This window comes from Lithobates pipiens, unplaced genomic scaffold, assembly GCF_037356315.1.
Source record: "Lithobates pipiens isolate NorthernLeopardFrog02 unplaced genomic scaffold, aLitPip1_a1.2 Scaffold_13, whole genome shotgun sequence".
NCBI lineage: Eukaryota > Metazoa > Chordata > Amphibia > Anura > Ranidae > Lithobates > Lithobates pipiens.
The window spans coordinates 174597475-174617013 of NW_027507718.1; the positions used below are offsets into that span (position 1 = coordinate 174597475).

Here is a 19539-nt window from a genome sequence, read left to right on the forward strand (position 1 = left end):
GGCATGATCCGACCACGTCATGGGATTCAACTCTGAGGCTACTGCCGACGTCAGTAGAGGTGCCGTTACAAAAATATAATCCAATCTAGAGTACATTTTATGTGGGGGGGAATAAAAAGAAAATTGGCGGTGTGTGGGGTGTTTAATCCTCCAAATATCTAGCAGGTGATGGGATCTAATAAGCTTGCGAAACGCAGTGGATTGACGTTCAGTTTTGGAAGAGGGGTTACCTGGGAAAAGGGTTTGTCTGTCCCTCTTAGCGGACATGGTCATATTAAAGTCCCCGCCAATGATCATGAATGGCTGGGCATAGGAGCCCAGAGCATCCAAGACCCCAGAGAGGAACTGAACCTGGCCCGAATTCGGGGCGTAAATATTAACTATAGTGAGTGAGCGGGATAAGTAGTGGCAGTCCAGGAGAATGTATCTACCCTGTGGGTCAAGGAATGAGGACTTCACCCGCAACGGGCAGGTTTTTTTAATCAGTATCGCGACCCCTGCTTTACCAGAGGGATCGGAAGCCATAAAAGAAACCGGAAAATGTTTAGCAGCAAATTTAAGAGAGCCTCCTGGGCGGAAGTGAGTCTCCTGGACTAGGACCACGTCTGCGTTGGAGGACTTGAACTCCTTCAGAGCCAACCATCGCTTATGAATAGAGTTCAAGCCTTTAACATTGTATGTAAGTACCCTTAAAGCCATTGTGCACCAAGTAGTTGAAGCTTAAAGTACCCATAACCAACATACAATAAACAAATATACCTGAGTAAACCAAGGAAATACTGGGAGCCGTGGTGTATCCTAGGAATGAAAAGCGGGTAGAAACATATAATAACAACAATAATGCATCTAGAGATTGAAAAAGACAACAGCCAAAATGGGCAAGAAATGAAAAAAAGGCCAAAAAAAAGGCCTAAAAAGTAAAAAAGTAAACTATAAGTAATAGCAAAAAGGCCTGGGGGGTAAAAACCACCCAGGAGTCCGCAGCCGCAGCCGCGTAACAAAAGGAGGCACATCAGGGGTACCTGCTCATCTAGAGGGACCCTGCCACCTTCCAGAAAAAAGCTATAGGCAGCGTGAACAATATACCATAGTCCCAATCAACAAAAACAAAAAGAAAAGTCACAACCCGTAAATAGTTGTGCGAATACCCCCTGTCAAGAGGAAAAAAAAAAAAAAAAAAAAAAAACACAAACATGGCGAAATAGGGGCCGAAGCCAAGATAAACCAAACACAGCACTTAAATGTTCTCTTCAAGGAGGTAGTCTGGGATGCAAGTTCCGCTGGGGAGTAGAGAAGGATTTCTGCGATCTCTGACGAGCTGGGGTCCAAATCCGTGTCGGGATGGCCGTGGGTCTGGGTGTCGTTGGAAGCGGGACAGGGTCTTCGTCAGGCAGTGGTGGCAAACCCAGACTGCGTATGAAAGCTTCACTTTCCTGAAGGTCCCTCATGGAGTATTGAATCCCATCTTTAGTAGCCGAAAGACGAAAGGGGAAACCCCAGCGATACGGAAACTGGTGATTCTGCAGATGGGCAGTTACAGGGCGGAAGCTGCGACGTTTAGCTAAGGTAATGGGGGATAGGTCACTAAAAATTTGTATCTTGGCCCCTTTAAATTCCAGACGAGACTTGTTACGGGTGGCCACAGTCAGAGCTTCTTTGCTGTCGTAGTAGTGGAAGCGTACAATGATGTCTCTAGGGTTGGCCCCGGCTGGGGGCTTTGGGGCTAAAGACCTGTGGGCCCTATCCAATCTCCAATCAATGTCCGGGATTTTAGGGGCGACAACATTGAAGAGGCTGAGAAGGTAAGGTTTAATCTCCCCCTCACTAACGGTCTCGGGGACTCCTCTGATGCGTAGGTTTTGGCGGCGTTCCCTGTTCTCCAAGTCCTCCTGTTGGGACTGGAGCTGTGAGACAGACTGCTTCAAACCGGCATTATCCTCCTCCAAGACGTGTACATATTGCAATAAATCGTCAAATTTGGTTTCCAGGACGTCAGTCCGTTCCCCAATCTGGGCCAGCTCCCCCCGCAGTTCATGGGCGAGTTTGCCCATTTCCTTCGAAACATTACTGGTCAAGTCTTGCAGGAGAACTCGCAGTTTATCGTCGAGTACTTCAACTGTAACAGGGGCGGACATCGTGTCAAAGTGGCCCTTTGACAAAGGGTTCGGATTATCTTGTACGGACAGTTGGGAAGCCACTTGTGCGTATGTGGAAGAACCCGGAGTTGGAACAGGGGAGGCAGGCCTGCTTAGGAAGCGATCTAAAGTCTGTGAGGGCCGCAGTTCAGGAGACAGAGATTGAGGGAGGTGTTTCGGACCGTATTTCACCATGAGGCGTTGGGACTAGGCATACATTCAGTTACACGTGGAGCTCCCCATGTAAAGGTAGCGACTGTGAGCTGTAGGGGAACATTGAAAGGCGGCTAGGGCTCGTAGAGAGTGATCACATGTCTGTCAAGTAAAGAGACCCGGGGTGTGACCCCAGAATAGGACGTTGCAGATTAGAGGGTAGTGGGGGGGTTGGAGCCCAGGTAACACTATATCACTGGAGTATGAGGAGAGTCTAGGCATAAACCAGGATGCGGCTGAGAGAGATGTAGGCCTCAGGAGAGTGGGTGGAGGGACTGGGTGCACCAAGATGGCCGCTGGTGGGGCCTAGGGTGTGTGTGCAGGACTCAGAGAGGCACCAGAACCAAGTGGGCAGCGATCTAGTGGGGGACAGGCTGAACTGAGAGTGGGGGCAATGTTCTACCTGCAGGAATCTGTGGAGCAGCTGCCAAAAGGGGTTTGCAGGAGGACTGCTTTAGGCCTCGGGTGTACCAAGATGGCCGCCGGGTCTCACCTCTCAGGGCGCAGCTCTGGATCCTCTCCGGGCCTCCGGCGGGCGCTCATCCGCCTCCTGTCTCAGGCGAGGGGGTCCGGTGGGTCCAGTAGGGAGATGCACCGTGGGATCCGGCTCTGGAAACGCCTCGAGAACCGCCGTCCGGAGGTCTCGAGGCACGGAGTAGGCCGCAAGATGGCGGCGGAGACCGGCCTGTCTCGCTGCTCGCAGCCCCGGGGTCCGTTTCGGTGATGGATCGGCCGAAAATAGCAACTCCGTCCGGAGCTCGGATGGTCCCTGGGATGGATGGATAGCCTGGAAGGGCGAAAAACGCCCGGCGGGCACGGATGGCTATAGATGCTGAGAGGTCTCTGCGGAGCTCAGCCAAGGCACATCCGTCCGTCTCCACTTCCTGTCACGCCCCACTCCGTAGGGGATCTTGCACCCTACTACTTACAACTCTCTTGACAAAAGCCAAGGTGGTCACCTCGGGCAATCGAGAGGATAAATACAGCAGGTCGCCAAAACCAACAACATAATGGAAAAAAGCCTACGGCACCTGGTATTCCCAGGCAGTCTCCCATCCAGGTACCAACCAGGCCCGACCCTGCTTAGCATCCGAGATCAGACAAGATCGAGCGCATTCAGGGTGATCTGGCCGTAGGCGATCTTGCACCCTACTTACAACTCTCTTGACAAAAGCCAAGGTGGTCACCTCGGGCAATCGAGAGGAAAAATACAGCAGGTCGCCAAAACCAACAACATAATGGAAAAAAGCCTACGGCACCTGGTATTCCCAGGCAGTCTCCCATCCAGGTACTAACCAGGCCCGACCCTGCTTAGCATCCGAGATCAGACGAGATCGAGCGCATTCAGGGTGATGTGGCCGTAGGCGATCTTGCCCCCTACTTACAACTCTCTTGACAAAAGCCAAGGTGGTCACCTCGGGCAAACGAGAGGAAAAATACAGCAGGTCGCCAAAGCCAACAACATAATGGAAAAAAGCCTACGGCACCTGGTATTCCCAGGCGGTCTCCCATCCAGGTACTAACCAGGCCCGACCCTGCTTAGCATCCGAGATCAGACGAGATCGAGCGCATTCAGGGTGATGTGGCCGTAGGCGATTCTTGCACCCTACTTACAACTCTCTTGACAAAAGCCAAGGTGGTCACCTCGGGCAATCGAGAGGAAAAATACAGCAGGTCGCCAAAGCCAACAACATAATGGAAAAAAGCCTACGGCACCTGGTATTCCCAGGCGGTCTCCCATCCAGATACTAACCAGGCCCGACCCGGCTTAGCATCCGAGATCAGACGAGATCGAGTGCCTTCAGGGTGATGTGGCCGTAGGCGATCTTGCACCCTACTTACAACTCTCTTGACAAAAGCCAAGGTGGTCACCTCGGGCAATCGAGAGGAAAAATACAGCAGGTCGCCAAAGCCAACAACATAATGGAAAAAAGCCTACAGCACCTGGTATTCCCAGGCGGTCTCCCATCCAGGTACTAACCAGGCCCGACCCTGCTTAGCATCCGAGATCAGACGAGATCGAGCGCATTCAGGGTGATGTGGCCGTAGGCGATCTTGCACCCTACTTACAACTCTCTTGACAAAAGCCAAGGTGGTCACCTCGGGCAATCGAGAGGAAAAATACAGCAGGTCGCCAAAGCCAACAACATAATGGAAAAAAGCCTACGGCACCTGCTATTCCCAGGCGGTCTCCCATCCAGGTACTAACCAGGCCCGACCCTGCTTAGCATCCGAGATCAGACGAGATCGAGCGCATTCAGGGTGATGTGGCCGTAGGCGATCTTGCACCCTACTTACAACTCTCTTGACAAAAGCCAAGGTGGTCACCTCGGGCAAACGAGAGGAAAAATACAGCAGGTCGCCAAAGCCAACAACATAATGGAAAAAAGCCTACGGCACCTGGTATTCCCAGGCGGTCTCCCATCCAGGTACTAACCAGGCCCGACCCTGCTTAGCATCCGAGATCAGACGAGATCGAGCGCATTCAGGGTGATGTGGCCGTAGGCGATCTTGCACCCTACTTACAACTCTCTTGACAAAAGCCAAGGTGGTCACCTCGGGCAATCGAGAGGAAAAATACAGCAGGTCGCCAAAGCCAACAACATGATGGAAAAAAGCCTACGGCACCTGGTATTCCCATTCGGTCTCCCATCCAGGTACTAACCATGCCCAACCCTGCTTAGCATCCGAGATCAGACGAGATCGAGCGCATTCAGGGTGATGTGGCCGTAGGCGATCTTGCACCATACTTACAACTCTCTTGACAAAAGCCAAGGTGGTCACCTCGGGCAAACGAGAGGAAAAATACAGCAGGTTGCCAAAGCCAACAACATAATGGAAAAAAGCCTACGGCACCTGGTATTCCCAGGCGGTCTCCCATCCAGGTACTAACCAGGGCCGACCCTGCTTAGCATCCGAGATCAGACGAGATCGAGTGCCTTCAGGGTGATGTGGCCGTAGGCGATCTTGCACCCTACTTACAACTCTCTTGACAAAAGCCAAGGTGGTCACCTCGGGCAATCGAGAGGAAAAATACAGCAGGTCGCCAAAGCCAACAACATAATGGAAAAAAGCCTACGGCACCTGGTATTCCCAGGCGGTCTCCCATCCAGGTACTAACCAGGCCCGACCCTGCTTAGCATCCGAGATCAGACAAGATCAAGCGCATTCAGGGTGATGTGGCCATAGGCGATCTTGCACCCTACTTACAACTCTCTTGACAAAAGCCAAGGTGGTCACCTCGGGCAATAGAGAGGAAAAATACAGCAGGTCGCCAAAGCCAACAACATAATGGAAAAAAGCCTACGGCACCTGGTATTCCCAAGCGGTCTCCCATCCAGGTACTAACCAGGCCCGACCCTGCTTAGCATCCGAGATCAGACGAAATCAAGCGCATTCAGGTTGATGTGGCCGTAGGCGATCTTGCACCCTACTTACAACTCTCTTGACAAAAGCTAAGGTGGTCAACTCGGGCAATCGAGAGGAAAAATACAGCAGGTCGCCAAAGCCAACAACATAATGGAAAAAAGCCTACGGCACCTGGTATTCCCAGGCGGTCTCCCATCCAGGTACTAACCAGGCCCGACCCTGCTTAGCATCCGAGATCAGACGAGATCGAGCGCATTCAGGGTGATGTGGCCGTAGGTGATCTTGCGCCCTACTTACAACTCTCTTGACAAAAGCCAAGGTGGTCACCTCGGGCAATCAAGAGGGAAAATGCAGCAGGTCGCCAAAGCCAACAACATAATGGAAAAAAGCCTACGGCACCTGGTATTCCAAGGCGGTCTCCCATCCAGGTACTAACCAGGACCGACCCTGCTTAGCATCCGAGATCAGATGAGATCGAGCGCATTCAGGGTGATGTGGCCGTAGGCGATCTTGCACCCTACTTACAACTATCTTGACAAAAGCCAAGGTGGTCACCTCGGGCAACCGAGAGGAAAAATACAGCAGGTCGCCAAAGCCAACAACATAATGGAAAAAAGCCTACGGCACCTGGTATTCCCAGGCGGTCTCCCATCCAGGTACTAACCAGGCCCGACCCTGCTTAGCATCCGAGATCAGATGAGATCAAGCGCATTCAGGGTGATGTGGCCGTAGGCGATCTTACACCCTACTTACAACTCTCTTGACAAAAGCCAAGGTGCTCACCTCGGGCAATCGAGAGGAAAAATACAGCAGGTCGCCAAAGCCAACAACATAATGGAAAAAAGCCGACGGCACCTGATATTCCCAGGCGGTCTCCCATCCAGGTACTAACCAGGCCCGACCCTGCTTAGCATCCGAGATCAGACGAGATCGAGCGCATTCAGGGTGATGTGGCCGTAGGCGATCTTGCACCCTACTTACAACTCTCTTGACAAAAGCCAAGGTGGTCACCTCGGGCAAACGAGAGGAAAAATACAGCAGGTCGCCAAAGCCAACAACATAATGGAAAAAAGCCTACGGCACCTGGTATTCCCAGGCGGTCTCCCATCCAGGTACTAACCAGGCCCGACCCTGCTTAGCATCCGAGATCAGACGAGATCAAGCGCATTCAGGGTGATGTGGCCGTAGGCGATCTTGCACCCTACTTACAACTCTCTTGACAAAAGCCAAGGTGGTCACCTCGGGCAATAGAGAGGAAAAATACAGCAGGTCGCCAAAGCCAACAACATAATGGAAAAAAGCCCACGGCACCTGGTTTTCCCAGGCGGTCTCCCATCCAGGTACTAACCAGGCCCGACCCTGCTTAGCATCCGAGATCAGATGAGATCGAGCGCATTCAGGGTGATGTGGCCGTAGGCGATCTTGCACCCTACTTACAACTCTCTTGACAAAAGCCGAGGTGGTCACCTCGGGCAATCGAGAGGAAAAATACAGCAGGTCGCCAAAGCCAACAACATAATGGAAAAAGCCTACGGCACCTGGTATTCCCAGGCGGTCTCCCATCCAGGTACTAACCAAGCCCGACCCTGCTTAGCATCCGAGATCAGATGAGATCGAGCGCATTCAGTGTGATGTGGCCGTAAGCGATCTTGCACCCTACTTACAACTCTCTTGACAAAAGCCAAGGTGGTCACCTCGGGCAATCGAGAGGAAAAATACAGCAGGTCGCCAAAGCCAACAACATGATGGAAAAAAGCCTACGGCACCTGGTATTCCCATTCGGTTCTCCCATCCAGGTACTAACCAGGCCCAACCCTGCTTAGCATCCGAGATCAGACAAGATTGAGCGCATTCAGGGTGATGTGGCTGTAGGCGATCTTGCACCCTACTTACAACTCTCTTGACAAAAGCCAAGGTGGTCACCTCGGGCAATCGAGAGGAAAAATACAGCAGGTCGCCAAAGCCAACAACATAATGAAAAAAAGCCTACGGCACCTGGTATTCCCAGGCGGTCTCCCATCCAGGTACTAACCAGGCCCGACCCTGCTTAGCATCCGAGATCAGACGAGATCGAGTGCCTTCAGGGTGATGTGGCCGTAGGCGATCTTGCACCCTACTTACAACTCTCTTGACAAAAGCCAAGGTGGTCACCTCGGGCAATCGAGAGGAAAAATACAGCAGGTCGCCAAAGCCAACAACATAATGGAAAAAAGCCTACAGCACCTGGTATTCCCAGGCGGTCTCCCATCCAGGTACTAACCAGGCCCGACCCTGCTTAGCATCCGAGATCAGACGAGATCAAGCGCATTCAGGGTGATGTGGCCATAGGCGATCTTGCACCCTACTTACAACTCTCTTGACAAAAGCCAAGGTGGTCACCTCGGGCAATAGAAAGGAAAAATACAGCAGGTCGCCAAAGCCAACAACATAATGGAAAAAAGCCTACGGCACCTGGTATTCCCAAGTGGTCTCCCATCCAGGTACTAACCAGGCCCGACCCTGCTTAGCATCCGAGATCAGACGAAATCAAGCGCATTCAGGGTGATGTGGCCGTAGGCGATCTTGCACCCTACTTACAACTCTCTTGACAAAAGCCAAGGTGGTCACCTCGGGCAATAGAAAGGAAAAATACAGCAGGTCGCCAAAGCCAACAACATAATGGAAAAAAGCCTACGGCACCTGGTATTCCCAAGTGGTCTCCCATCCAGGTACTAACCAGGCCCGACCCTGCTTAGCATCCGAGATCAGACGAAATCAAGCGCATTCAGGGTGATGTGGCCGTAGGCGATCTTGCACCCTACTTACAACTCTCTTGACAAAAGCCAAGGTGGTCACCTAGGGCAATCGAGAGGAAAAATACAGCAGGTCGCCAAAGCCAACAACATAATGGAAAAAAGTCTACGGCACCTGGTATTCCCAGTCGGTCTCCCATCCAGGTACTGACCAGGCCCGACCCTGCTTAGCATCCGAGATCAGACGAGATCGAGCGCATTCAGGTTGATGTGGCCGCAGGTGAGCTTGCACCCTACTTACAACTCTCTTGACAAAAGCCAAGGTGGTCACCTCGGGCAATCGAGAGGGAAAATGCAGCAGGTCGCCAAAGCCAACAACATAATGGAAAAAAGCCTACGGCACCTGGTATTCCCAGGCGGTCTCCCATCCAGGTACTAACCAGGCCCAACCCTGCTTAACATCCGAGATCAGACGAGATCGAGCGAATTCAGGGTGATGTGGCTGTAGGTGACCTTGCACCCTACTTACAACTCTCTTGATAAAAGCCAAGGTGGTCACCTCGGGCAATCGAAAGGAAAAATACAGCAGGTCGCCAAAGCCAACAACATAATGGAAAAAAGCCTACGGCACCTGGTATTCCCAGACGGTCTCCCATCCAGGTACTAACCAGGCCTGACCCTGCTTAGCATCCGAGATCAGACGAGATCGAGCGCTTTCAGGGTGATGTGGCCGTAGGCGAGCTTGCACCCTACTTACAACTCTCTTGACAAAAGCCAAGGTGGTCACCTCGGGCAATCGAGAGAAAAATACAGCAGGTCGCCAAAGCCAACAAAATAATGGAAAAAAGCCTACGGCACCTGGTATTCCCAGGCGGTCTCCCATCCAAGTACTAACCAGGCCTGACCCTGCTTAGCATCCGAGATCGGACGAGATCGAGTGCATTCAGGGTGATGTGGCCGTAGGCGATCTTGCATCCTACTTACAACTCTCTTGACAAAAGCCAAGGTGGTCACCTCGGGCAATCGAGAGGAAAAATACAGCAGGTCGCCAAAGCCAACAACATAATGGAAAAAAGCCTACGGCACCTGGTATTCCCAGGCGGTCTCCCATCCAGGTACTAACCAGGCCCGACCATGCTTAGCATCCGAGATCAGATGAGAGCGAGTGCATTCAGGGTGATGTGGCCATAGGCCATCTTGCACCCTACTTACAACTCTCTTGACAAAAGCCAAGGTGGTCACCTCGGGCAATCGAGAGGAAAAATACAGCAGGTCGCCAAAACCAACAACATAATGGAAAAAAGCCTACGGCACCTAGTATTCCCAGGCAGTCTCCCATCCAGGTACTAACCAGGCCCGACCCTGCTTAGCATCCGAGAACAGACGAGATCGAGCGCATTCAGGGTGATGTGGCCGTAGGCGATCTTGCCCCCTACTTACAACTCTCTTGACAAAAGCCAAGGTGGTCACCTCGGGCAAACGAGAGGAAAAATACAGCAGGTCGCCAAAGCCAACAACATAATGGAAAAAAGCCTATGGCACCTGGTATTCCCAAGCGGTCTCCCATCCAGGTACTAACCAGGCCCGACCCTACTTAGCATCCGAGATCAGACGAGATCGAGCGCATTCAGGGTTATGTGGCCGTAGGCAATCTTGCACCCTACTTACAACTCTCTTGACAAAAGCCAAGGTGGTCACCTCGGGCAATCGAGAGGAAAAATACAGCAGGTCGCCAAAGCCAACAACATAATGGAAAAAAGCCTACGGCACCTGGTATTCCCAGGCGGTCTCCCATCCAGGTACTAACCAGGCCCGACCCGGCTTAGCATCCGAGATCAGACGAGATCGAGTGCCTTCAGGGTGATGTGGCCGTAGGCGATCTTGCACCCTACTTACAACTCTCTTGACAAAAGCCAAGGTGGTCACCTCGGGCAATCGAGAGGAAAAATACAGCAGGTCGCCAAAGCCAACAACATAATGGAAAAAAGCCTACGGCACCTGGTATTCCCAGGCGGTCTCCCATCCAGGTACTAACCAGGCCCGACCCTGCTTAGCATCCGAGATCAGACGAGATCGAGCGCATTCAGGGTGATGTGGCTGTAGGCGATCTTGCACGCTACTTACAACTCTCTTGACAAAAGCCAAGGTGGTCACCTCGGGCAATCGAGAGGAAAAATACAGCAGGTCGCCAAAGCCAACAACATAATGGAAAAAAGCCTACGGCACCTGGTATTCCCAGGCGGTCTCCCATCCAGGTACTAACCAGGCCCGACCCTGCTTAGCATCCGAGATCAGACGAGATCGAGCGCATTCAGGGTGATGTGGCCGTAGGCGATCTTGCACCCTACTTACAACTCTCTTGACAAAAGCCAAGGTGGTCACCTCGGGCAAACGAGAGGAAAAATACAGCAGGTCGCCAAAGCCAACAACATAATGGAAAAAAGCCTACGGCACCTGGTATTCCCAGGCGGTCTCCCATCCAGGTACTAACCAGGCCCGACCCTGCTTAGCATCCGAGATCAGACGAGATCGAGCGCATTCAGGGTGATGTGGCCATAGGCGATCTTGCACCCTACTTACAACTCTCTTGACAAAAGCCAAGGTGGTCACCTCGGGCAATCGAGAGAAAAAATACAGCAGGTCGCGAAAGCCAACAACATAATGGAAAAAAGCCTACGGCACCTGGTATTCCCAGGCGGTCTCCCATCCAGGTACTAACCAGGCCCGACACTGCTTAGCATCCGAGATCAGACGAGATCGAGTGCCTTCAGGGTGATGTGGCCGTAGGCGATTCTTGCACCCTACTTACAACTCTCTTGACAAAAGCCAAGGTGGTCACCTCGGGCAACCGAGAGGAAAAATACAGCAGGTCGCCAAAGCCAACAACATAATGGAAAAAAGCCTACGGCACCTGGTATTCCCAGGCAGTCTCCCATCCAGGTACTAACCAGGCCCGACCCGGCTTAGCATCCGAGATCAGACGAGATCGAGTGCCTTCAGGGTGATGTGGCTGTAGGCGATCTTGCACCCTACTTACAACTCTCTTGACAAAAGCCAAGGTGGTCACCTCGAGCAATCGAGAGGAAAAATACAGCAGGTCGCCAAAGCCAACAACATAATGGAAAAAAGCCTACGGCACCTGGTATTCCCAGGCGGTCTCCCATCCAGGTACTAACCAGGGCCGACCCTGCTTAGCATCCGAGATCAGACGAGATCGAGCGCATTCAGGGTGATGTGGCCATAGGCGATCTTGCACCCTACTTACAACTCTCTTGACAAAAGCCAAGGTGGTCACCTCGGGCAATCGAGAGGAAAAATACAGCAGGTCGCCAAAGCCAACAACATAATGGAAAAAAGCCTACGGCACCTGGTTTTCCCAGGCGGTCTCCCATCCAGGTACTAACCAGGCCCGACCCTGCTTAGCATCCGAGATCAGATGAGATCGAGCGCATTCAGGGTGAAGTGGCCGTAGGCGATCTTGCACCCTACTTACAACTCTCTTGACAAAAGCCGAGGTGGTCACCTCGGGGAATCGAGAGGAAAAATACAGCAGGTCGCCAAAGCCAACAACATAATGGAAAAAAGCCTACGGCACCTGGTATTCCCAGGCGGTCTCCCATCCAGGTACTAACCAGGCCCGACCCTGCTTAGCATCCGAGATCAGACGAGATCAAGCGCATTCAGGGTGATGTGGCCATAGGGGATCTTGCACCCTACTTACAACTCTCTTGACAAAAGCCAAGGTGGTCACCTCGGGCAATCGAGAGGATAAATACAGCAGGTCGCCAAAACCAACAACATAATGGAAAAAAGCCTACGGCACCCGGTATTCCCAGGCAGTCTCCCATCCAGGTGCTAACCAGACCTGACCCTGCTTAGCATCCGAGATCAGATGAGATAGAGCGCATTCAGGGTGATGTGGCCGTAGGCGATCTTGCACCCTACTTACAACTCTCTTGACAAAAGCCGAGGTGGTCACCTCGGGGAATCGAGAGGAAAAATACAGCAGGTCGCCAAAGCCAACAACACAATGGAAAAAAGCCTACGGCACCTGGTATTCCCAGGCGGTCTCCCATCCAAGTACTAACCAAGCCCGACCCTGCTTAGCATCCGAGATCAGATGAGATCGAGCGCATTCAGTGTGATGTGGCCGTAAGCGATCTTGCACCCTACTTACAACTCTCTTGACAAAAGCCAAGGTGGTCACCTCGGGCAATAGAGAGGAAAAATACAGCAGGTCGCCAAAGCCAACAACATAATGGAAAAAAGCCTACGGCACCTGGTATTCCCAGGCGGTCTCCCATCCTGTTACTAACAAGGCCCGACCCTGCTTAGCATCCGAGATCAGATGAGATCGAGCGCATTCAGGGTGATGTGGCCGTAGGCGATCTTGCACCCTACTTACAACTCTCTTGACAAAAGCCAAGGTGGTCACCTCGGGCAATCGAGAGGAAAAATACAGCAGGTCGCCAAATCCAACAACATAAATGAAAAAAGCCTACGGCACCTGGTATTCCCAGGCGGTCTCCCATCCAGGTACTACCCAGGCCTGACCCTACTTAGCATCCGAGATCAGACGAGATCGAGTGCCTTCAGGGTGATGTGGCCGTAGGCGATCTTGCACCCTACTTACAACTCTCTTGACAAAAGCCAAGGTGGTCACCTCGGGCAATCGAGAGGAAAAATACAGCAGGTCGCCAAAGCCAACAACATAATGGAAAAAGCCTACGGCACCTGGTATTCCCAGGCGGTCTCCCATCCAGGTACTAACCAGGCCCGACCCTGCTTAGCATCCGAGATGAGACGAGATCAAGCGCATCCAGGGTGATGTGGCCGTAGGGGATCTTGCACTCTACTTACAACTCTCTTGACAAAAGCCAAGGTGGTCACCTCGGGCAATAGAGAGGAAAAATACAGCAGGTCGCCAAAGCCAACAACATAATGGAAAAAAGCCTACGGCACCTGGTATTCCCAGGCGGTCTCCCATCCAGGTACTAACCAGGCCTGACCCTGCTTAGCATCCGAGATCAGACGAGATCGAGCGCATTCAGGGTGATGTGGCCATAGGCGATCTTGCACCCTACTTACAACTCTCTTGACAAAAGCCAAGGTGGTCACCTCGGGCAATCGAGAGGAAAAATACAGCAGGTCGCCAAAGCCAACAACATAATGGAAAAAAGCCTACGGCACCTGGTTTTCCCAGGCGATCTCCCATCCAGGTACTAACCAGGCCCGACCCTGCTTGGCATCCGAGATCAGATGAGATCGAGCGCATTCAGGGTGAAGTGGCCGTAGGCGATCTTGCACCCTACTTACAACTCTCTTGACAAAAGCCGAGGTGGTCACCTCGGGGAATCGAGAGGAAAAATACAGCAGGTCGCCAAAGCCAACAACATAATGGAAAAAAGCCTACGGCACCTGGTATTCCCAGGCGGTCTCCCATCCAGGTACTAACCAGGCCCGACCCTGCTTAGCATCTGAGATCAGACGAGATAGAGCGCATTCAGGGTGATGTGGCCATAGGGGATCTTGCACCCTACTTACAACTCTCTTGACAAAAGCCAAGGTGGTCACGTCGGGCAATCGAGAGGATAAATACAGCAGGTCGCCAAAACCAACAACATAATGGAAAAAAGCCTACGGCACCCGGTATTCCCAGGCAGTCTCCCATCCAGGTGCTAACCAGACCTGACCCTGCTTAGCATCCGAGATCAGATGAGATCGAGCGCATTCAGGGTGATGTGGCCGTAGGCGATCTTGCACCCTACTTACAACTCTCTTGACAAAAGCCGAGGTGGTCACCTCGGGGAATCGAGAGGAAAAATACAGCAGGTCGCCAAAGCCAACAACACAATGGAAAAAAGCCTACGGCACCTGGTATTCCCAGGCGGTCTCCCATCCAGGTACTAACCAAGCCCGACCCTGCTTAGCATCCGAGATCAGATGAGATCGAGCGCATTCAGTGTGATGTGGCCGTAAGTGATCTTGCACCCTACTTACAACTCTCTTGACAAAAGCCAAGGTGGTCACCTCGGGCAATCGGGAGGAAAAATACAGCAGGTCGCCAAAGCCAACAACATAATGGAAAAAAGCCTACGGCACCTGGTATTCCCAGGCGGTCTCCCATTCTGTTACTAACAAGGCCCGACCCTGCTTAGCATCCGAGATCAGATGAGATCGAGCGCATTCAGGGTGATGTGGCCGTAGGCGATCTTGCACCCTACTTACAACTCTCTTGACAAAAGCCAAGGTGGTCACCTCGGGCAATCGAGAGGAAAAATACAGCAGGTCGCCAAATCCAACAACATAAATGAAAAAAGCCTACGGCACCTGGTATTCCCAGGCGGTCTCCCATCCAGGTACTAACCAGGCCTGACCCTACTTAGCATCCGAGATCAGACGAGATCGAGTGCCTTCAGGGTGATGTGGCCGTAGGCGATCTTGCACCCTACTTACAACTCTCTTGACAAAAGCCAAGGTGGTCACCTCGGGCAATCGAGAGGAAAAATACAGCAGGTCGCCAAAGCCAACAACATAATGGAAAAAGCCTACGGCACCTGGTATTCCCAGGCGGTCTCCCATCCAGGTACTAACCAGGCCCGACCCTGCTTAGCATCCGAGATGAGACGAGATCAAGCGCATCCAGGGTGATGTGGCCGTAGGGGATCTTGCACTCTACTTACAACTCTCTTGACAAAAGCCAAGGTGGTCACCTCGGGCAATAGAGAGGAAAAATACAGCAGGTCGCCAAAGCCAACAACATAATGGAAAAAAGCCTACGGCACCTGGTATTCCCAGGCGGTCTCCCATCCAGGTACTAACCAGGCCCGACCCTGCTTAGCATCCGAGAACAGACGAGATCGAGCGCATTCAGGGTGATGTTGCCGTAGGCGATCTTGCACCCTACTTACAACTCTCTTGACAAAAGCCAAGGTGGTCACCTCGGGCAATCGAGAGGAAAAATACAGCAGGTCGCCAAAACCAACAACATAATGGAAAAAAGCCTACGGCACCTGGTATTCGCAGGCGGTCTCCCATCCAGGTACTAACCAAGCCCGACGCTGCTTAGCATCCGAGATCAGACGAGATCGAGCGCATTCAGGGTGATGTGGCCGTAGGCGATCTTGCACCCTACTTACAACTCTCTTGACAAAAGCCAAGGTGGTCACCTCAGGCAATCGAGAGGAAAAATACAGCAGGTCGCCAAAGCCAACAACATAATGGAAAAAAGCCTACGGCACCTGGTATTCCAAGGCGGACTCCGATCCTGGTACTAACCAGGCCCGACCCGGCTTAGCATCCGAGATCAGACGAGATCGAGCGCATTCAGGGTGATGTGGCCGTAGGCGATCTTGCACCCTACTTACAACTCTCTTGACAAAAGCCAAGGTGGTCACCTCGGGCAATCGAGAGGAAAAATACAGCAGGTCGCTAAAGCCAACAACATAATAAAAAAAAGCCTACGGCACCTGGTATTCCCAGGCGGTCTCCTAACCAGGCCCGACCCTGCTTAGCATCCGAGATCAGACGAGATCGAGCGCATTCAGGGTGATGTGGCCGTAGGCAATCTTGCACCCTACTTACAACTCTCTTGACAAAAGCCAAGGTGGTCACCTCGGGCAATCGAGAGGAAAAATACAGCAGGTCGCCAAAGCCAACAACATAATGGAAAAAAGCCTACGGCACCTGGTATTCCCAGGCGGTCTCCCATCCAGGTACTAACCAGGCCGAACCCTGCTTAGCATCCGAGATCAGACGAGATCGAGCGCATTCAGGGTGATGTGGCCGTAGGCGATCTTGCCCCCTACTTACAACTCTCTTGACAAAAGCCAAGGTGGTCACCTCGGGCAATCGAGAGGAAAAATACAGCAGGTCGCCAAAGCCAACAACATAATGGAAAAAAGCCTACGGCACCTGGTATTCCCAGGCGGTCTCCCATCCAGTTACTAACCAGGCCAAACCCTGCTTAGCATCCGAGATCAGACGAGATCGAGCGCATTCAGGGTGATGTGGCCGTAGGCGATCTTGCACCCTACTTACAACTCTCTTGACAAAAGCCAAGGTGGTCACCTCAGGCAACCAAAAGGAAAAATACAGCAGGTCGCCAAAACCAACAACATAATGGAAAAAAGCCTACGGCACCTGGTATTCCCAGGTGGTCTCCCATTCAGGTACTAACCAGGCCCGACCCTGCTTAGCATCCGAGATCAGACGAGATCGAGCGCATTCAGGGTGATGTGGCCGTAGGCGATCTTGCACCCTACTTACAACTCTCTTGACTAAAGCCAAGGTGGTCACCTCGGGCAATCGAGAGGAAAAATACAGCAGGTCGCCAAAGCCAACAACATAATGGAAAAAAGCCTACGGCACCTGGTATTCCCAGGCGGTCTCCCATCCAGGTACTAACCAGGCCCGACCCTGCTTAGCATCCGAGATCAGACGAGATCGAGCGCATTTAGGGTGATGTGGCCGTAGGCGATCTTGCACCCTACTTACAACTCTCTTGACAAAAGCCAAGGTGGTCACCTCGGGCAATCGAGAGGAAAAATACAGCAGGTCGCCAAAGCCAACAACATAATGGAAAAAAGCCTACGGCACCTGGTATTCCCAGGCGGTCTCCCATCCAGGTACTAACCAAGCCCGACCCTGCTTAGCATCAGAGATCACATGAGATCGAGCGCATTCAGTGTGATGTGGCTGTAAGCGATCTTGCACCCTACTTACAACTCTCTTGACAAAAGCCAAGGTGGTCACTTCGGGTAATCGAGAGGAAAAATACAGCAGGTCGCCAAAGCCAACAACATAAATGAAAAAAGCCTACGGCACCTGGTATTCCCAGGCGGTCTCCCATCCAGGTACTAACCAGGCTCGCCCCTACTTAGCATCCGAGATCAGACGAGACCGAGCGCATTCAGGGTGATCTGGCCGTAGGCGATCTTGCACCCTACTTACAACTCTCTTGACAAAAGCCAAGGTGGTCACCTCGGGCAATCGAGAGGAAAAATACAGCAGGTCGCCAATGCCAACAACATGATGGAAAAAAGCCTACGGCACCTGGTATTCCCAGGCGGTCTCCCATCCAGGTACTAACCAGGCCCAACCCTGCTTAGCATCCGAGATCAGACGAGATCGAGCGCATTCAGGGTGATGTGGCCGTAGGCGATCTTGCCCCCTACTTACAACTCTCTTGACAAAAGCCAAGGTGGTCACCTCGGGCAATCGAGAGGAAAAATACAGCAGGTCGCCAAAGCCAACAACATAATGGAAAAAAGCCTACGGCACTTGGTATTCCCAGGCGGTCTCCCATCCAGGTACTAACCAGGCCCGACCCTGCTTAGCATCCGAGATCAGACGAGATCAAGCGCATTCATTTTGATGTGGCCATAGGCGATCTTGCACCCTACTTACAACTCTCTTGACAAAAGCCAAGGTGGTCACCTCGGGCAATAGAGAGGAAAAATACAGCAGGTCGCCAAAGCCAACAACATAATGGAAAAAAGCCTACGGCACCTGGTATTCCCAAGCGGTCTCCCATCCAGGTACTAACCAGGCCCGACCCTGCTTAGCATCCGAGATCAGACGAAATCAAGCGCATTCAGGGTGATGTGGCCGTAGGCAATCTTGCACCCTACTTACAACTCTCTTGACAAAAGCCAAGGTGGTCACCTCGGGCAATCGAGAGGAAAAATACAGCAGGTCGCCAAAGCCAACAACATAATGGAAAAAAGCCTACGGCACCTGGTATTCCCAGGCGGTCTCCCATCCAGGTACTAACCAGGCCTGACCCTGCTTAGCATCCGAGATCAGACGAGATCGAGCGCATTCAGGGTGAAGTGGCCGTAGGTGAGCTTGCACCCTACTTACAACTCTCTTGACAAAAGCCAAGGTGGTCACCTCGGGCAATCGAGAGGGAAAATGCAGCAGGTCGCCAAAGCCAACAACATAATGGAAAAAAGCCTACGGCACCTGGTATTCCCAGGCGGTCTCCCATCCAGGTACTAACCAGGCCCGACCCTGATTAACATCCGAGATCAGACGAGATAGAGCGAATTCAGGGTGATGTGGCCATAGGTGAGCTTGCACCCTACTTACAACTCTCTTGACAAAAGCCAAGGTGGTCACCTCGGGCAATCGAGAGGAAAAATACAGCAGGTCGCCAAAGCCAACAACATAATGGAAAAAAGCATACGGCCCCTGGTATTCCCAGGCGGTCTCCCATTCAGGTACTAACCAGGCCTGACGCTGCTTAGCATCCGAGATCAGACGAGATCGAGTGCATTCAGGGTGATGTGGCCATAGGCGACCTTGCACCCTACTTACAACTCTCTTGACAAAAGCCAAGGTGGTCACCTCGGGCAATCGAGAGGAAAAATACAGCAGGTCGCCAAAGCCAACAACATAATGGAAAAAAGCATACGGCCCCTGGTATTCCCAGGCGGTCTCCCATCCAGGTACTAACCAGGCCTGACGCTGCTTAGCATCCAAGATCAGACGAGATCGAGTGCATTCAGGGTGATGTGGCCGTAGGCGATCTTGCACCCTACTTACAACTCTCTTGACAAAAGCCAAGGTGGTCACCTCGGGCAATCGAGAGGAAAAATACAGCAGGTCGCCAAAGCCAACAACATAATGGAAAAAAGCCTACGGCACCTGGTTTTCCCAGGCGGTCTCCCATCCAGGTACTAACCAGGCCCGACCCTGCTTAGCATCTGAGATCAGACGAGATCGAGCGCATTCAGGGTGATGTGGCCGTAGGCCATCTTGCACCCTACTTACAACTCTCTTGACAAAAGCCGAGGTGGTCACCTCGGGGAATCGAGAGGAAAAATACAGCAGGTCGCCAAAGCCAACAACATAATGGAAAAAAGCCTACGTCACCTGGTATTCCCAGGCGGTCTCCCATCCAGGTACTAACCAAGCCCGACCCTGCTTAGCATCCGAGATCAGATGAGATTGAGCGCATTCAGTGTGATGTGGCCGTAAGCGATCTTGCACCCTACTTACAACTCTCTTGACAAAAGCCAAGGTGGTCACCTCGGGCAATCGAGAGGAAAAATACAGCAGGTCGCCAAAGCCAACAAAATAATGGA

At 52.3% G+C, this 19539-nt stretch overlaps 48 non-coding genes and 22 pseudogenes across 48 annotated transcripts; all 70 read right to left on the reverse strand.

Annotated features, from left to right (window-relative positions):
• Positions 1 to 3367: 3367 nt before the first annotated feature.
• On the reverse strand, positions 3368 to 3486 carry LOC143977831 (5S ribosomal RNA; annotated as a pseudogene).
• Positions 3487 to 3595: 109 nt separating this feature from the next.
• Positions 3596 to 3714, reverse strand: LOC143980081 (5S ribosomal RNA). The gene has a single exon (XR_013274226.1). It is a non-coding gene; the product is annotated as a 5S ribosomal RNA (ribosomal RNA).
• Positions 3715 to 3823: 109 nt separating this feature from the next.
• Positions 3824 to 3942, reverse strand: LOC143976805 (5S ribosomal RNA). Its single transcript, XR_013273099.1, has one exon. It is a non-coding gene; the product is annotated as a 5S ribosomal RNA (ribosomal RNA).
• Positions 3943 to 4052: 110 nt separating this feature from the next.
• Positions 4053 to 4171, reverse strand: LOC143976980 (5S ribosomal RNA). Its single transcript, XR_013273269.1, has one exon. It is a non-coding gene; the product is annotated as a 5S ribosomal RNA (ribosomal RNA).
• Positions 4172 to 4280: 109 nt separating this feature from the next.
• On the reverse strand, positions 4281 to 4399 carry LOC143977779 (5S ribosomal RNA). The gene has a single exon (XR_013273865.1). It is a non-coding gene; the product is annotated as a 5S ribosomal RNA (ribosomal RNA).
• Positions 4400 to 4508: 109 nt separating this feature from the next.
• On the reverse strand, positions 4509 to 4627 carry LOC143976287 (5S ribosomal RNA). Its single transcript, XR_013272602.1, has one exon. It is a non-coding gene; the product is annotated as a 5S ribosomal RNA (ribosomal RNA).
• Positions 4628 to 4736: 109 nt separating this feature from the next.
• On the reverse strand, positions 4737 to 4855 carry LOC143976816 (5S ribosomal RNA). The gene has a single exon (XR_013273110.1). It is a non-coding gene; the product is annotated as a 5S ribosomal RNA (ribosomal RNA).
• A 109-nt stretch (positions 4856 to 4964) lies between these two features.
• LOC143977016 (5S ribosomal RNA) lies at positions 4965 to 5083 on the reverse strand. Its single transcript, XR_013273303.1, has one exon. It is a non-coding gene; the product is annotated as a 5S ribosomal RNA (ribosomal RNA).
• Positions 5084 to 5192: 109 nt separating this feature from the next.
• Positions 5193 to 5311, reverse strand: LOC143976456 (5S ribosomal RNA). The gene has a single exon (XR_013272763.1). It is a non-coding gene; the product is annotated as a 5S ribosomal RNA (ribosomal RNA).
• Positions 5312 to 5420: 109 nt separating this feature from the next.
• Positions 5421 to 5539, reverse strand: LOC143977242 (5S ribosomal RNA). Its single transcript, XR_013273525.1, has one exon. It is a non-coding gene; the product is annotated as a 5S ribosomal RNA (ribosomal RNA).
• Positions 5540 to 5648: 109 nt separating this feature from the next.
• LOC143977794 (5S ribosomal RNA) lies at positions 5649 to 5767 on the reverse strand (annotated as a pseudogene).
• Positions 5768 to 5876: 109 nt separating this feature from the next.
• LOC143979925 (5S ribosomal RNA) lies at positions 5877 to 5995 on the reverse strand. Its single transcript, XR_013274136.1, has one exon. It is a non-coding gene; the product is annotated as a 5S ribosomal RNA (ribosomal RNA).
• A 109-nt stretch (positions 5996 to 6104) lies between these two features.
• Positions 6105 to 6223, reverse strand: LOC143976698 (5S ribosomal RNA). Its single transcript, XR_013272995.1, has one exon. It is a non-coding gene; the product is annotated as a 5S ribosomal RNA (ribosomal RNA).
• Positions 6224 to 6332: 109 nt separating this feature from the next.
• LOC143978337 (5S ribosomal RNA) lies at positions 6333 to 6451 on the reverse strand. Its single transcript, XR_013273926.1, has one exon. It is a non-coding gene; the product is annotated as a 5S ribosomal RNA (ribosomal RNA).
• Positions 6452 to 6560: 109 nt separating this feature from the next.
• On the reverse strand, positions 6561 to 6679 carry LOC143976592 (5S ribosomal RNA). Its single transcript, XR_013272893.1, has one exon. It is a non-coding gene; the product is annotated as a 5S ribosomal RNA (ribosomal RNA).
• Positions 6680 to 6788: 109 nt separating this feature from the next.
• Positions 6789 to 6907, reverse strand: LOC143979867 (5S ribosomal RNA). The gene has a single exon (XR_013274093.1). It is a non-coding gene; the product is annotated as a 5S ribosomal RNA (ribosomal RNA).
• A 109-nt stretch (positions 6908 to 7016) lies between these two features.
• On the reverse strand, positions 7017 to 7135 carry LOC143977987 (5S ribosomal RNA). The gene has a single exon (XR_013273887.1). It is a non-coding gene; the product is annotated as a 5S ribosomal RNA (ribosomal RNA).
• A 108-nt stretch (positions 7136 to 7243) lies between these two features.
• Positions 7244 to 7362, reverse strand: LOC143976956 (5S ribosomal RNA). Its single transcript, XR_013273245.1, has one exon. It is a non-coding gene; the product is annotated as a 5S ribosomal RNA (ribosomal RNA).
• Positions 7363 to 7471: 109 nt separating this feature from the next.
• On the reverse strand, positions 7472 to 7591 carry LOC143979471 (5S ribosomal RNA; annotated as a pseudogene).
• A 109-nt stretch (positions 7592 to 7700) lies between these two features.
• Positions 7701 to 7819, reverse strand: LOC143976598 (5S ribosomal RNA). Its single transcript, XR_013272899.1, has one exon. It is a non-coding gene; the product is annotated as a 5S ribosomal RNA (ribosomal RNA).
• A 109-nt stretch (positions 7820 to 7928) lies between these two features.
• LOC143976560 (5S ribosomal RNA) lies at positions 7929 to 8047 on the reverse strand. The gene has a single exon (XR_013272862.1). It is a non-coding gene; the product is annotated as a 5S ribosomal RNA (ribosomal RNA).
• Positions 8048 to 8156: 109 nt separating this feature from the next.
• LOC143976780 (5S ribosomal RNA) lies at positions 8157 to 8275 on the reverse strand. Its single transcript, XR_013273074.1, has one exon. It is a non-coding gene; the product is annotated as a 5S ribosomal RNA (ribosomal RNA).
• A 109-nt stretch (positions 8276 to 8384) lies between these two features.
• On the reverse strand, positions 8385 to 8503 carry LOC143976781 (5S ribosomal RNA). The gene has a single exon (XR_013273075.1). It is a non-coding gene; the product is annotated as a 5S ribosomal RNA (ribosomal RNA).
• Positions 8504 to 8612: 109 nt separating this feature from the next.
• On the reverse strand, positions 8613 to 8731 carry LOC143978798 (5S ribosomal RNA; annotated as a pseudogene).
• A 109-nt stretch (positions 8732 to 8840) lies between these two features.
• LOC143977178 (5S ribosomal RNA) lies at positions 8841 to 8959 on the reverse strand. The gene has a single exon (XR_013273462.1). It is a non-coding gene; the product is annotated as a 5S ribosomal RNA (ribosomal RNA).
• A 109-nt stretch (positions 8960 to 9068) lies between these two features.
• Positions 9069 to 9187, reverse strand: LOC143976531 (5S ribosomal RNA). Its single transcript, XR_013272835.1, has one exon. It is a non-coding gene; the product is annotated as a 5S ribosomal RNA (ribosomal RNA).
• A 108-nt stretch (positions 9188 to 9295) lies between these two features.
• LOC143978243 (5S ribosomal RNA) lies at positions 9296 to 9414 on the reverse strand. Its single transcript, XR_013273914.1, has one exon. It is a non-coding gene; the product is annotated as a 5S ribosomal RNA (ribosomal RNA).
• Positions 9415 to 9523: 109 nt separating this feature from the next.
• Positions 9524 to 9642, reverse strand: LOC143977246 (5S ribosomal RNA). The gene has a single exon (XR_013273529.1). It is a non-coding gene; the product is annotated as a 5S ribosomal RNA (ribosomal RNA).
• A 109-nt stretch (positions 9643 to 9751) lies between these two features.
• Positions 9752 to 9870, reverse strand: LOC143977633 (5S ribosomal RNA; annotated as a pseudogene).
• A 109-nt stretch (positions 9871 to 9979) lies between these two features.
• LOC143978285 (5S ribosomal RNA) lies at positions 9980 to 10098 on the reverse strand (annotated as a pseudogene).
• Positions 10099 to 10207: 109 nt separating this feature from the next.
• Positions 10208 to 10326, reverse strand: LOC143976278 (5S ribosomal RNA). Its single transcript, XR_013272594.1, has one exon. It is a non-coding gene; the product is annotated as a 5S ribosomal RNA (ribosomal RNA).
• A 109-nt stretch (positions 10327 to 10435) lies between these two features.
• Positions 10436 to 10554, reverse strand: LOC143976497 (5S ribosomal RNA). Its single transcript, XR_013272802.1, has one exon. It is a non-coding gene; the product is annotated as a 5S ribosomal RNA (ribosomal RNA).
• Positions 10555 to 10663: 109 nt separating this feature from the next.
• Positions 10664 to 10782, reverse strand: LOC143976828 (5S ribosomal RNA). Its single transcript, XR_013273121.1, has one exon. It is a non-coding gene; the product is annotated as a 5S ribosomal RNA (ribosomal RNA).
• A 109-nt stretch (positions 10783 to 10891) lies between these two features.
• LOC143978473 (5S ribosomal RNA) lies at positions 10892 to 11010 on the reverse strand. Its single transcript, XR_013273945.1, has one exon. It is a non-coding gene; the product is annotated as a 5S ribosomal RNA (ribosomal RNA).
• Positions 11011 to 11119: 109 nt separating this feature from the next.
• On the reverse strand, positions 11120 to 11238 carry LOC143976381 (5S ribosomal RNA). The gene has a single exon (XR_013272690.1). It is a non-coding gene; the product is annotated as a 5S ribosomal RNA (ribosomal RNA).
• A 110-nt stretch (positions 11239 to 11348) lies between these two features.
• On the reverse strand, positions 11349 to 11467 carry LOC143977931 (5S ribosomal RNA; annotated as a pseudogene).
• A 109-nt stretch (positions 11468 to 11576) lies between these two features.
• On the reverse strand, positions 11577 to 11695 carry LOC143976860 (5S ribosomal RNA). The gene has a single exon (XR_013273153.1). It is a non-coding gene; the product is annotated as a 5S ribosomal RNA (ribosomal RNA).
• Positions 11696 to 11804: 109 nt separating this feature from the next.
• Positions 11805 to 11923, reverse strand: LOC143978810 (5S ribosomal RNA). The gene has a single exon (XR_013273979.1). It is a non-coding gene; the product is annotated as a 5S ribosomal RNA (ribosomal RNA).
• Positions 11924 to 12032: 109 nt separating this feature from the next.
• Positions 12033 to 12151, reverse strand: LOC143977223 (5S ribosomal RNA). Its single transcript, XR_013273505.1, has one exon. It is a non-coding gene; the product is annotated as a 5S ribosomal RNA (ribosomal RNA).
• A 109-nt stretch (positions 12152 to 12260) lies between these two features.
• LOC143979472 (5S ribosomal RNA) lies at positions 12261 to 12379 on the reverse strand (annotated as a pseudogene).
• A 109-nt stretch (positions 12380 to 12488) lies between these two features.
• LOC143976808 (5S ribosomal RNA) lies at positions 12489 to 12607 on the reverse strand. The gene has a single exon (XR_013273102.1). It is a non-coding gene; the product is annotated as a 5S ribosomal RNA (ribosomal RNA).
• A 109-nt stretch (positions 12608 to 12716) lies between these two features.
• On the reverse strand, positions 12717 to 12835 carry LOC143977371 (5S ribosomal RNA). Its single transcript, XR_013273653.1, has one exon. It is a non-coding gene; the product is annotated as a 5S ribosomal RNA (ribosomal RNA).
• A 109-nt stretch (positions 12836 to 12944) lies between these two features.
• Positions 12945 to 13063, reverse strand: LOC143976793 (5S ribosomal RNA). Its single transcript, XR_013273087.1, has one exon. It is a non-coding gene; the product is annotated as a 5S ribosomal RNA (ribosomal RNA).
• A 108-nt stretch (positions 13064 to 13171) lies between these two features.
• Positions 13172 to 13290, reverse strand: LOC143978572 (5S ribosomal RNA; annotated as a pseudogene).
• A 109-nt stretch (positions 13291 to 13399) lies between these two features.
• Positions 13400 to 13518, reverse strand: LOC143976804 (5S ribosomal RNA). The gene has a single exon (XR_013273098.1). It is a non-coding gene; the product is annotated as a 5S ribosomal RNA (ribosomal RNA).
• A 109-nt stretch (positions 13519 to 13627) lies between these two features.
• Positions 13628 to 13746, reverse strand: LOC143977053 (5S ribosomal RNA). Its single transcript, XR_013273339.1, has one exon. It is a non-coding gene; the product is annotated as a 5S ribosomal RNA (ribosomal RNA).
• A 109-nt stretch (positions 13747 to 13855) lies between these two features.
• Positions 13856 to 13974, reverse strand: LOC143978829 (5S ribosomal RNA; annotated as a pseudogene).
• A 109-nt stretch (positions 13975 to 14083) lies between these two features.
• On the reverse strand, positions 14084 to 14202 carry LOC143978863 (5S ribosomal RNA; annotated as a pseudogene).
• A 109-nt stretch (positions 14203 to 14311) lies between these two features.
• Positions 14312 to 14430, reverse strand: LOC143977553 (5S ribosomal RNA). Its single transcript, XR_013273828.1, has one exon. It is a non-coding gene; the product is annotated as a 5S ribosomal RNA (ribosomal RNA).
• Positions 14431 to 14539: 109 nt separating this feature from the next.
• LOC143977776 (5S ribosomal RNA) lies at positions 14540 to 14658 on the reverse strand (annotated as a pseudogene).
• A 109-nt stretch (positions 14659 to 14767) lies between these two features.
• Positions 14768 to 14886, reverse strand: LOC143976987 (5S ribosomal RNA). Its single transcript, XR_013273275.1, has one exon. It is a non-coding gene; the product is annotated as a 5S ribosomal RNA (ribosomal RNA).
• Positions 14887 to 14994: 108 nt separating this feature from the next.
• LOC143978574 (5S ribosomal RNA) lies at positions 14995 to 15113 on the reverse strand (annotated as a pseudogene).
• Positions 15114 to 15222: 109 nt separating this feature from the next.
• On the reverse strand, positions 15223 to 15341 carry LOC143976801 (5S ribosomal RNA). Its single transcript, XR_013273095.1, has one exon. It is a non-coding gene; the product is annotated as a 5S ribosomal RNA (ribosomal RNA).
• Positions 15342 to 15450: 109 nt separating this feature from the next.
• On the reverse strand, positions 15451 to 15569 carry LOC143977897 (5S ribosomal RNA; annotated as a pseudogene).
• A 109-nt stretch (positions 15570 to 15678) lies between these two features.
• LOC143978665 (5S ribosomal RNA) lies at positions 15679 to 15797 on the reverse strand (annotated as a pseudogene).
• A 326-nt stretch (positions 15798 to 16123) lies between these two features.
• Positions 16124 to 16242, reverse strand: LOC143976660 (5S ribosomal RNA). The gene has a single exon (XR_013272957.1). It is a non-coding gene; the product is annotated as a 5S ribosomal RNA (ribosomal RNA).
• Positions 16243 to 16351: 109 nt separating this feature from the next.
• On the reverse strand, positions 16352 to 16470 carry LOC143977528 (5S ribosomal RNA). The gene has a single exon (XR_013273804.1). It is a non-coding gene; the product is annotated as a 5S ribosomal RNA (ribosomal RNA).
• Positions 16471 to 16579: 109 nt separating this feature from the next.
• Positions 16580 to 16698, reverse strand: LOC143978406 (5S ribosomal RNA). The gene has a single exon (XR_013273939.1). It is a non-coding gene; the product is annotated as a 5S ribosomal RNA (ribosomal RNA).
• Positions 16699 to 16807: 109 nt separating this feature from the next.
• Positions 16808 to 16926, reverse strand: LOC143976322 (5S ribosomal RNA). Its single transcript, XR_013272636.1, has one exon. It is a non-coding gene; the product is annotated as a 5S ribosomal RNA (ribosomal RNA).
• A 109-nt stretch (positions 16927 to 17035) lies between these two features.
• Positions 17036 to 17154, reverse strand: LOC143979093 (5S ribosomal RNA; annotated as a pseudogene).
• A 109-nt stretch (positions 17155 to 17263) lies between these two features.
• On the reverse strand, positions 17264 to 17382 carry LOC143977056 (5S ribosomal RNA). Its single transcript, XR_013273342.1, has one exon. It is a non-coding gene; the product is annotated as a 5S ribosomal RNA (ribosomal RNA).
• A 109-nt stretch (positions 17383 to 17491) lies between these two features.
• On the reverse strand, positions 17492 to 17610 carry LOC143976331 (5S ribosomal RNA). Its single transcript, XR_013272644.1, has one exon. It is a non-coding gene; the product is annotated as a 5S ribosomal RNA (ribosomal RNA).
• A 109-nt stretch (positions 17611 to 17719) lies between these two features.
• On the reverse strand, positions 17720 to 17838 carry LOC143979255 (5S ribosomal RNA; annotated as a pseudogene).
• A 109-nt stretch (positions 17839 to 17947) lies between these two features.
• Positions 17948 to 18066, reverse strand: LOC143976848 (5S ribosomal RNA). Its single transcript, XR_013273141.1, has one exon. It is a non-coding gene; the product is annotated as a 5S ribosomal RNA (ribosomal RNA).
• A 109-nt stretch (positions 18067 to 18175) lies between these two features.
• Positions 18176 to 18294, reverse strand: LOC143977605 (5S ribosomal RNA; annotated as a pseudogene).
• A 109-nt stretch (positions 18295 to 18403) lies between these two features.
• Positions 18404 to 18522, reverse strand: LOC143978696 (5S ribosomal RNA; annotated as a pseudogene).
• A 109-nt stretch (positions 18523 to 18631) lies between these two features.
• On the reverse strand, positions 18632 to 18750 carry LOC143978875 (5S ribosomal RNA; annotated as a pseudogene).
• A 109-nt stretch (positions 18751 to 18859) lies between these two features.
• Positions 18860 to 18978, reverse strand: LOC143978897 (5S ribosomal RNA; annotated as a pseudogene).
• Positions 18979 to 19087: 109 nt separating this feature from the next.
• On the reverse strand, positions 19088 to 19206 carry LOC143976567 (5S ribosomal RNA). The gene has a single exon (XR_013272869.1). It is a non-coding gene; the product is annotated as a 5S ribosomal RNA (ribosomal RNA).
• Positions 19207 to 19315: 109 nt separating this feature from the next.
• Positions 19316 to 19434, reverse strand: LOC143978803 (5S ribosomal RNA; annotated as a pseudogene).
• Positions 19435 to 19539: the final 105 nt, after the last annotated feature.